Genomic DNA, 11,875 nt, shown 5'->3' with positions numbered 1-11,875 from the left:
CGGGTTCACACCATTCTCTGCCTCAGCCTCCCAGGTAGCTGGGACTACAGGTGCCCACCACCACGCCTGGCTAATTTTTTTTTGTATTTTTAGTAGAGACGGGGTTTCACTGTGGTCTTGATCTCCTGACCTCATGATCTGCCCACCTCGGCCTCCCAAAGTGCTGGGATTACAGGCGTGAGCCACCGTGCCCGGCCCCACAATTATTTTTTTAATGGATTATTTGACTCCAGATCAAAGAAGGTCCACATATAGCAATTGGTTGATGTGTATCTCTGAAGACTCTTTGAATCCATAGGTTCCCCCTTGGTTTCTTTATTTTTTTACTTTAGAATCTATTAAAGTAACTGGGTGGTTTATCAAATGGAATTCCCTGCAGTCTGGACTGCATCCCCTTGGTGTCATTTAGCCCATTGCTCTGCCTCTGTCCTTCCTGTACATTTGTACTGGAGCTAGGGGCTTGACCACAGTCAGGTTCACCCAAGACTCCTTGGGTAGGTGTGTTCCTCCACAAGAGGCACAGCATGTCCCCATGTCTCTGTTTACCATGTTAGTGGTGGTTGCTGCTTACTGCCTAGATCCTTAACTCACAGGAGCTGCCCTTGGTTTTTGCTTTTTTTTTTTTTTTTTTTTTTTTTTGAGACAGAGTCTTGCTCTGTCGCCCAGGCTGGAGTGCAGTGGCGTGATCTCCACTCACTAAAAGCTCCGCCTCCTGGGTTCCCGCCATTCTCCTGCCTCAGCCTCCCGAGTAGCTGGGACTACAGGCACCAGCCACCACGCCTGGCTAATTTTTTGTATTTTTAGTAGAGACGGGGTTTCACCATGTTAGCAGGGATGGTCTCGATCTCCTGGCCTTGTGATCTGCCCGCCTTGGCCTCCCAAAGTGCTGGGATTACAGGCGTGAGCTACCACGCCCAGCCTGGTTTTTGCTTTTAAAAGTAAAATATAATGCATACACTATAAAATTCACCATTGTAAAGTATACAACTCAGTGGTTTTTAAAGTATATTCACAAGGTTGTACAACCATCATCACCATCTAACTCCAGAACATTTTCATCACCCTAAAAAGAAACTCTGTTGGCATCATGCCTTAACCTCCCTTTTTCCCAGGCCCTGGCAACCACTAATCTACTTTCTGTCTCTACGGATTTTCCTATTATGAAATTTTCATATAAAAGGAACCATTTGTGGTATTTCATGGCTGGCTCCTTTCATTTAGTATAGTGTCTTCAAGGTTCACTCATGTGGTAGCATGAATCAGTACCTTATCTGTTTGTATTGCCAAATAATATTCAATTGTGTGAATCGACCACAGTTGGTTTATCCATCCACCAGCAATGGACGTTTGGGTTGTTTCTGCTTCTGGCAACTGTGAATAACACTGCTATGAACGTTTGTGTACAAGTGCTTGCGTGGATGTGTGTCTTCATTTCTCTTGGGCACAGCCCCTGGAGTGGGACTTCTGGTTCATGTGGCAGCTCTACGCTTAATCTTTTGAGGAAGTGCCAGGCTGCCTTCCACAGTGGCTGCCCCATTTTCTATTCCTACCAGCACTGTGAGTGGGTTCCAATGTCTCCACATCTGGGCCAACCCTTGTTACTGTTGTCATTTTGATTACAGTCCTCCTAGTGGTACCCATGGTTTTTGAATCATTGCCTAGCCAAGCTCAAGCTGTGCACACATAGGAGTACAGCTCAAATACACAGTATTTCCAAGGCAGGTAGCTCTGGCCTCCACCTGCTACTAGAGAGATAAAAATTACACACACGCTGTCACCTGTCACACATACTCTCACACTCACACATACTCTCTCCACACACACACACTCATACAAGCACGGTCCCTACCCTGTTGGTGTGCTGCAGGGAATGAAAGTTGAGTAAGGCACAATCCCTGCCCTTGAGGAGCTCAAGGTCAGTCCAGGAGACATGGCCTGGAGTTTCCGCTGGTAGGAACAGAGGCCCCTCCAGCAGCTCTGGTACAAGGGAAGGTTTGCTGTGAAGTCGCCCAGGGGGTCTCACAAGTGAGGACCTGATGGAAACCAGCCCGTCCTCAGGAGCAGGGTCTCTCTCTACCCTGTTTGTCCCCCTCACTGTCTTTCCTCTGCCGCCTAGCTTCCTCAGTTTACCCCCAGCCCCTGCCCCCCAACCCCGGATTCTGACTTACAAGTGACTGTGACTTGGCCTGGCCCTTGCCCTCAGCACCAGCCGCCCTCACCCAATGGTGCAGGCTCCATGTCTCAATTCCACATTCTGCAGTAAGCACAGGTTTCCGCACCAGGCCCCAAAAGACCTTTGAGGGGTTCTGCTTGATCGGGATCCCTTGATTCAGTCATCCGTGGCCAGGGAGAAGAGCAGGAGCCTGCAGAAGGAGAGAGAACTGGCCGGGCTTAGTGGCTCATGCCTGTAGTCCTAGCACTTTGGAAGGCTGAGGCAGGTGGATTGCTTGAGCTCAGGAGCTCAAAACTGGCCTGGGCAACATGGTGAAACCCTGTCTCTACTAAAAAATACAAAAAAATTAGCCGGGTATGGTGGTGGGTGCCTGTAGTCCCAGCTACTCAGGAGGCTGAGGCAGGAGAATTGCTTGAATCTGGGAGACGGAGGTTGCAGTGAGCCAAGATCGCGCTACTGCACTCCAGCCTGGGTGACAGAGCAAGACTCCGTCTCCAAAAAAAAAGAAAAGAAAAGGAAAAAAAAAAAAAAAAGAGAGAGAACCTTCCAGCATAAGCAGTCAGGGCGAACACAGCCACATCAGAGGTGGTGGGGTCTGAGCCAGGCCTTCAACCACAGGGAATCAGAAAGAGAAGAGCGCTTTCTACTCCAAGCACAAGGGTGGGACATGACAAGGGGTTTCAGGACCCCACAGGTGAGAGGCTTGGAGTGAATCAGAAGCGGAGGAAAGCAAAGAGGTGGCCTTTGTCTTGTTGATCCAGGTCTTGATTGTTAAACTGGAGAGCACCGGCCCAATAGAATTTTTGTCGTTTTCTAAGGTATTTTTAGCTACAAAGACCTTTTGTTTCCACATCAAATATTACCCAGAAGCTTCCTGGATGAATCCGAGAAAAGCAGGATGGCTCTGGTGACAGCAGAGGTGAGGACAAAGTCACTGGCCCAGGACCCCTCATCCCTTCATCGTCACCCCACAGCTTCCGCAATGACTCTCCCCAGCTCCTAGGTCCTGTGGAACAGTGACAACCGCTGGTGGGCGATGGGGAGCTAGGGAAGGGTTTTCTGCAGGAGAGTGACAGGGCAGAGAGGCAGACACAAGTGTGAGAGCCTGGGCCACAGACATGGAGCCACCTTGAGAAGGAAGAGGAAGCAGCATTTGGGCAGTTTGAGGATAAAAGGAGAAGCCAAAATAACAGAGTGATTCTGAGCCTGGTGGTCTGGAGTCTGGATGTCAGGCAGGGGATGTAGTAGGTGAGGAGAGTGACAGCTGCTTTTTAGACATGCTGAGTTGATGGTAACGGCAAGAAAAAAAACAAAAAACAAAAAGGTTACCAGCTGGCCACAGTGGCTCACACGTGTAGTCTCAGCATTTTGGGAGGCCGAGGAGGCAGGATCACTTGAACCCAGGAAGTTGAGGCTACAGTGAGCCGGGATCCTGCCGCCGCACTCTAGTCTGGGTGACAGAGCAAGACCTTTTCTCAAAAAATAAAAATAAGCTGGTCTCAGTGGCTCATGCTTGTAATCCCAGCACTTTTGAAGACCGAGGCAGGAGGACTGCTTGAGTTTAGGAGTTCAAGACTGGTCTGGGCAACATAGTGAGACCTAGTCTCTACTAAATTGTTTTTTCTAATTAGCTGGGCATGGTAGCACAAGCCGGTAGTCCCAGCTAGTTGAGAGGCTGATGTGGGAGGATCACTTGTACCCAGGAGTTCAAGGCTGTAATTAGCTGTGATCGTGCCACTGTACTCCAGCCTGGGCAACAGAGTGAGACCCTGTCTCAAAAAATAAATAAAAATAAAAATAACGTTTTCTAAAAAAGGTTACCCCATACACTGCTGAGCTCTGAACAAAAGTGAGGTCACAGCAGCTGCCCAAAGAAGCAAAACAAGGTGGGCTTTCAGAGAGGCCCCACTGTCTCAGGAAGAAGGCAGGCAGCCTAGGCTTTTCCTGATTGGGATGAAGAGGTTTAAGGCCCAACACAAAGTTGGAGTTAATTAAATCACACCAAATTACAGTAGAACCTCATTGTTCCAATGTTGGTTCATTTAAAGTAACAACTATTTCTTTTTTTCTTTTTATCTTTTTTTTTTTTTTTTTTTTGAGACGGAGTTTCACTCTTGTCGCCCAGGCCGGAGTGCAATAGTGCAATCTCAGCTCACTGCAATCTCCGCCTCCTGGGTTCAAGCCATTCTCCTGCCTCAGTCTCCAGAGCAGCTGGGATTACAGGTGCCCCCCACCATGCCTGGCTAATTTTTGCATTTTCAGTAGAGACAGGGTTTCTCCATGTTGGCCAAGCTGGTCTCAAACTCCTGACCTCAGGTGATCTGCACGCCTTGGCCTCCCAGAGTGCTGGGATTACAGGCATAAGCCTGGCCAAAAATAGCAACTATTTCAAAGTCACTGCTAGTCCCCAACCAACGAGACACCTTATTACTGTTTAATGAAAGTGCTGAGATAAGCCGGACCTGGTAAATGCAAAGACCAGCAGGGGTTGGAGAATTTTTCTTTTTGTTCTTTGGATATCAAATTAATAAGGTTTTATTGTAGGAGAAGTTGAGGTACCCATATGCAGTGATGCCAGCAGAACATTGCCTGCCAAGTAATATTGCTCTAAAGTAGTTAATTTTTCTCCCTGGCCTGGGAACCTAATACATTCAGAGCTATAACTTCTAGAGGTCCCCCCCTCCACCCGCCCAAAATATTTCCTTTGCATGTTAGGAGAATCTAGTCAGTCTACATAAAGCCAATTTTTGAAAAAGTACTATTCAGTCCATCAACTATTTATTTTAAAAACAGTTAGTAGTTAACTATTGTTTTCAAAATAGAGCACTGGACCGGGCTCGGCGGCTCACGCCTGTAATCCCAACACTTTTGGGAGGCCAAGGTGGGTGGATTGTTTGAGTCCAGCAGTTTGAGACTAGCCTTGTAAACACAGCAAACTCCATCATCACAACAATAAAAAATAAATAAAAATTAGAGCACTGGCCAAGTGTGGCCTCTCATGTGAGGTCATGGGTCAGCCTGGCCTCTGATCCAGCGCTGAGTGGGAAGCACAGGTGGGACCTGGCTTCCTACAGGCCTGCCCCATCCCCCGCCCAGATGCAGCATTTGTTCCTGCCCACAGGGGTCTTCAGCCCCTGCTCCGGGTCCTTGTCAATTTCACTGTGGCTGCAGGGCCCTGGGGGTCACCTCACCATCTGGCTGGCCTTGCCCAAGTCCCTGGGGTTGACTGTACTTGTTTCTGACGCTTCCATGAGAGCTCAGCTGTGGCTCAGGGGCCAGCCACGCCTGCTCATTTATCTTCCCAAATTGGAATCCCTGCCAGAGCCCGGCTTTGGTTAGCACGGGCCAGTCCCATCTAGAAGACGGGGGACTCTCTCAGGAGGATGACTGTCACTTTTAGGCCACATACAGTTTTGTAGAAACAAATGAACCTGTTTGCAATTTGAAAATTCATTATCCTCCCTTTTGGTGCAAAGAGCTACTTTAAGAAGACAGGTACAGATTATTCTGGGAAAAGGGATTTATCATTGAAAGAAGCTGTCTTACCTCCCTCTCTCCTCATTGCCTCTTCCCTGTCAGCCTGCACAACGCAGGCTATTCATCTGCTGGGGCTGCCGTCATGAGGGAACAGTTGGGGTGGCTGAGCAGCAGTGCTGGAGGCCACAAGTCTGAGATCAGGGGCCGACGGGGTTGGTCTCTTCTTGGCTTGTAGATGCGGCCTTCTCCCTGTGTCTTCACGTGGTCCCCGCTGTCTGTGCGTTGTGCCCTGATCTCCTCTTCTTATAAGGACACCAATCATATTGGATTAGAGCCCATTCCCAGGATGTAATTGTTCCCTTAACTCTTTTCCTGTTTAGCCCAAGAACACTCACCAGCAGCTCTTGCAGCTGCAGCATTTACCCCAAAGTAATTTGGTCACAAAACATTTCGCTTTTATTATTTTCACTTTGCTCTAGTGTATCAACTTTGGAAACAAAAGACATCATTCTGCATATAGCATTCTGTCTTTAGTAGTGGCATTTCCATTTAGAAAATATAGTAATTCTCGATGGCTGAAAATGTCAAATCCGAGAAAACGTGGCATTCCTACGTGATCGTTCTCAAACAGTTGTTGGCCATAGATTCATTTGATGAATCTTGTTTTTATGAAATAGATGATTCTAATAATTGAGATGATTTTGATGTTAGTTCTGTTTAGAAATAACTCCAAGAACAGTTTTTAAATTTTACTTTGACATCGAAAATCAGTCAGGTTTGTTTATGTAAAATTAAATGAGCTCTGGCCAGGCACGGTAGCTCATGCCTATATTTTGGGAGGCTGAGGCGGACAGATCACTTGAGGTCAGGAGTTTGAGACCAGCCTGGGCAATGTGGCGAAATCCCATCTCTACAAAAACAACAACAACAACAACAACAAAAATATTACCCAGATGTGGTGGTGTGTGCCTGTGGTCCCAGCTTCTCGGGAAGGTGAGGCAAGAGAATCATTTGAACCTGGGAGGCAGAGGTTGCAGTGAGCCGAGATCGTGCCATGGAACCCTAGCCTGGGCAACAGAGCAAGACTCTGTCTCAAAAAAAAAAAAAAAAAAAAAAAAATGAAATGAGTGCTGGCAGTGGGCTGCACATTTTTTCTAAACAGGAAAAGGATTAATTATTTCTTTAAAGAATGTAGCACCTGGCCGGGCGCGGTGGCTCAAGCCTGTAATCCCAGCACTTTGGGAGGCCGAGACGGGCGGATCACGAGGTCAGGAGATCAAGACCATCCTGGCTAACACAGTGAAACCCCGTCTCTACTAAAAATACAAAAACTTAGCCGGGCGAGGTGGCAGGCGCCTGTAGTCCCAGCTACTCGGGAGGCTGAGGCAGGAGAATGGCGTAAACCTGGGAGGCGGAGCTTGCAGTGAGCTGAGATCCGGCCACTGCACTCCAGCCTGGGTGACAGAGCGAGACTCCGTCTCAAAAAAAAAAAAAAAAAAAAAAAAAGAATGTAGCACCAAATACAGTCACATTCTGAGGTGCTGGGGGTTGGGACTTCAACATATGAATTTTGGAGGGGCACAAGGCATCCTATGACACATGTGGGAACCGGTATAATCTCTACAGAGACTAGAATTTAGATTTAACAGCTTTAAATAGCTTCAATTTATTGGTAACATACAAAACAAAAAAAATTCGAAGCCCTTTACATTCAAATTATTGAATAAAAAATAAGTATTTCTACAATGTATAAAATGTATGCTATGTTTATTAGTCTTACTTGTTGCTAACCTACTTTTATGTTTCCTTACAGAAAATTCTTGACCTTTTATGTTTCCTTACAGAAAATTCTTGACATTTTATGTTTCCATGTGAGAGATTATACAGAAGGCAAATTTTTGTGAGTTATACAATAATAATACTTTAATACCAATTCTGTTACGAACTTCATTGTCACTATATTTAAATGTCATAGTAATTATTTTTATGTGGCATTTAAAAATAATCTAGATTTCATGCAGCATTATAAAACTAATTGGGGCCGGGGGCACCGGTTCACGCCTGTAATCTCAACTCTTTGGGACGCCAAGGCGGGCAGACTGCTTAAGTCCAGGAGTTTGAGACCATCTTGGGCAACATGGTGAAACCTCATCTCTACAAAAAATACGAAACAAAACAAAAAATTAGTCAGACATGGTAGTGCATGCCTCTGGTCCCAGCTACTCTGGAGGCTGACATAGGAGGATCGCTTGAACCCGGGAGGCAGAGGTTGCAGTGAGCCGGGATTGTACCACTGCACTCCAGCCTGGGCGACAGAGCAAGACCCTGTCTCAAAAAAACAAAACAAAACAAAAACAAAACAGAAAACAGTGTGAGAAGGGTTCATTACCCACCCACCCCACCCCCAAAGCTGTCCAAGCTCCTGACCCCATACAAAGGCAAACGATGCACTCTGCAAAGCTGCCTGCCTGGCCCCAAATGCCAAGTCAAACCCACCACTGCCCTTGCATGACCTCTGACCCCTCCACCTTCAATCTAGACCCCACACCTTTCCCACCATCATCTCAGGTCAAGAAGAACCTTGATTAAAGGCCTCCTTCCTGTCCCTGCACCTCCAGACAAGAAAGGGCAATGTTTTCAGAGACAGATCAGATTCTGTTAAAACATTTAATAAGGTCAAGATATCTTAAAATAGTTACCAGACACAAATAGATGGACTAGTACATGGACAGCAGCTCAGGCATGGGATGCTACGTTTCTTATTCACACATCAGCTCTTGACACCATATTAGTAAAGGTGGGGGCAGGGGGCACATGCCACGGCCAGGGTGGAGATGCAGCTGGCCAGAGGGAGCTGACCCTTCTGTTGAGTTGAACCCTGGGGATATGCAGCTGCTGTGCAATGGTGCCACCTGATGGTACTTTGTAGAATAACCATTCTCGTAGTTTCTCTTCCGTCTGTAAGCTCCTAGAGACTGAAATTTCACATTGGTTTCCCTGTTGTCTATTGTTGTCAAATGAGAAGTGCAAACGTCAGTACTCACCTCTCTTAATTTTCATCTCTCTAAAAAATGAAATCTCAGCTATATTCACTGACATATTATGGAAAGAACACTGGACTTAAGAGATTTGGGTTCAGATCCCATTTTTGGCAACTTACTAGTTACAGGATTTGGGGAAGTTACTCAACATCTGCATGCCCATTTTATGATCTGGAGAATGGAAAGAATAGGATTCTTGTGGGGATTACGGGAGGTGATATATGCACATCCGCTCCCATAAATCAAGCCTGGGTGTAAATCAACCCCCAAGTAAAGAGTCACCATTATGCAGTCTCTGAAGGAGGCTCAGCCAGCTCTACCTTTAATGGCTGGGATGTACTTGTCTTTTGGTTCCTTTCCACCTGTTCGCCAGCAGTGGCTAAGGTTGTGATGGAGGCCATCCCTTAGTAGGTGAGTCGAGACCATCCTGGGCAACATGGTCAGGACCACCCTTGGGCCTCTGTGCAGGGCAGTGCCCACCCTGATGCCTACACTGGTCAGATTGAGAGCATAGACATGGGGCCATGACCTCCATAAACCCCCACCCAGTGCCACGTGGCAGCCCAAGGAACCCTCTGAGCCCTGGGTTCTTCATCTGTAAAATGAGGCTAACGTAACAAGGGGATCTACTTACTAAAACAAAACAAAACTAAAATACAGTTCGTCTTCTGGAGTGTTTTCTTTTGTTTTGTATTGGAGTGTTATTTGTTACTTATTATTGTTATTTTACTCTATATTCCCAGAGACAAATAAAACGTAAGAGGCTGTTCTTGCACTGCTATAAAGAAATACCTGAGACTGTGTAATTTATAAGAAAAAAGGGGTTTTTTTCTTTTAGGTTTTGGTTTTTTTTGAGACAGAGTTTTGCTCTTATTAGCCAGGCTGGAGTGCAATGGTGCGATCTTGGCTCACTGCAACCTCTGCCTCCCAGGTTCAAGCAATTCTCCTGCCTCAGCCTCCTGAGTAGCTGGGATTACAGGCATGTGTCACTACGCCTGGCTAATTTTGTATTTTTAGTAGAGACAGAGTTTCTCTATGTTGGTCAGGCTGGTCTCGAACTCCTAACCTCAGGGGATCTGCCTGCCTTGGCCTCCCAAACTGCTGGGATTATAGGCATGAGCCACCGCGACTGGCCAGAAAAGAGGTTTGATTGGCTCATGGTTCCGCAGGCTGTAAGGAAGCCTGACCTCCGCACCTGCTCCTCTTCTGAGGAGGCCTCAGGAAGTTTACCATCGTGGTGGAAGGTGAAGGGGGAGCAGGCACGCCACATGGCGAAAGCAGGAACAAGAGAGACAGCGTGGGGTGCGGGGTGCCACACACTCTTCAATGACCAGGTCTCACGAGAACTCACTCACTATGGTGAGGACAGCACCAAGCCATGAGAGATCCACTCCCATGATCCCAACACCTCCCACCAGGTCCCACCTCCATCACTGCAGATCACAATTCAACCTGAGATTTGGGTGAGGACAAATACCCCAACTGTATCAAGCGTCTTCCTTCCCCTTTCTCCCTTCCCCTCCTCATTCTGGGGAGAAGAGGCCGCTTTGTGTTTCTGAAGGGCTGAGTGTTCTCACCCACCCCCAAACCCCCAAGAACTCTTAGGTTTCAGGCCCATGGCATGTGGGGAGAGGTGGTCCCAGAGAAGCAGGGCGTGAGATCGGCAGCTTTAGTTGAAGAGGCTGGGATAGATGGGGGGCAGGGGTAGTGGTCTCAGCAAATGGTGAGGAGTGACGGGGAAGGGTACCCAAGGCTGCTCAGGGGGTAGAGCCTGAATAGCCAGAGGCTGAGCGTTGACTCATCAGCACTGCTCCCAGGACCACCGTGGCTGAAGAGTGAATCTCTCCGCAGTGCCCAGGGCATCCTGAGGCCCGGAGGGCCAGTTCCCTGAATGGTGCAAGACCCTCTCAGGTCCACAGGACCCCAGGAGCCAGGAAGCACAACAAATTGGATTTCCTCCCATGCTGAGTAGATGGAAGCTAGAAAACCAAAGAAGGCCAGGTGCAGTGCCTCACGCCTGTAATCCCAGCACTTTGGGAGGCCGAGGCGGGTGGATCACTTGAAATCAGGCGTTTGAGACCAGCCTGGCTGACATGGTGAAACCCTGTCTGTATTAAAAATACAAAAAGTAGTTGGGCATGGTGGCACACACCTGTAATCCCAGTTACTTGGGTGGCTGAGGCACAAGAATCGCTTGAACCCGGGAGGTGGAGACTGCATGAGCCGAGATTGCACCACTGCACTCCAGCCTGGGAGACAGAGTGAGACTGTCTTTCCCCTCCTCCAAAAAAACAAAGAAACAAAGAAACAAAGAAAAAGAAAAGCAATGGCCCTTGCGCCAGAGTGTCTTAGAGGGAGTCCACACTGACATGCCCACGGCGGGAGCTGCTGAAAGGGGTTCCCAGCCCAGTGCTGCCCTGTGACCGCCGCCACCTGTTTCCCGCTTTCCTGGCCACTGTACATACATTTGTTCATGTTTATAGACTCTGAATATAGAGACCCCACACAAGAAAAGAAAGACTCAGAAAAACAATGTTATAATCTGCTTCCTGAGGCACCCCGCCTGCAGGAAGTGCTTTTCACAGCAAGAAATTCTGACTCCAGGACCCATATTTTTAGCAGGAACGTGGTCAGTCAACACACATCCTCTGGGCCTGCCCTGGACCAGATGACCAGGAGGAAGCAGCCGTGAGTCACAGGGAGAAAGCCGGTGGCTCTGACAGGGATGCCTGCTGCTCCGCGGGGAAGCAGCTTCCCCCTGGTTTCAGTTAGAAATGTCAGGGGACGCCTGCCCACACAAGGCTCACGGGAACTGTGGAGGGCGGCCCCGCAGACCACACTCAGCAGGTGCCTACCATGGCTTCTCTCCTGGCAGGCGAGGACTTCAGTTTTTCTCCATGGCTTGGCCAACCTGCTCTTTTATTCTCAGAGCCACAATCACCCACCTCCTGCCCCAGCCTGGAACTCTGTGAGTCCCTCCACTATAGTAATCAGCACAGCCTAGAGAGGGCCAAGTCCTCCAGTGCCCCCAACATCCCACCTTCATGTTACAGCGAGACCCAAAATGTCCCAGAAGAAAAACGAACTCCATCACACACCAAAAAACGTGAAATCATCTTCATAATTTGGGAACTTATATAAACCTAGTTCTATTTGTTCTGTAACGTATTTTTCATGATCAGGA

The sequence above is a fragment of the Macaca mulatta genome, chromosome 7 (genome assembly GCF_049350105.2).
Source record: "Macaca mulatta isolate MMU2019108-1 chromosome 7, T2T-MMU8v2.0, whole genome shotgun sequence".
NCBI lineage: Eukaryota > Metazoa > Chordata > Mammalia > Primates > Cercopithecidae > Macaca > Macaca mulatta.
The sequence above is the reverse complement of the archived record's forward strand: the minus strand, read 5'-3'. Positions refer to the sequence as shown.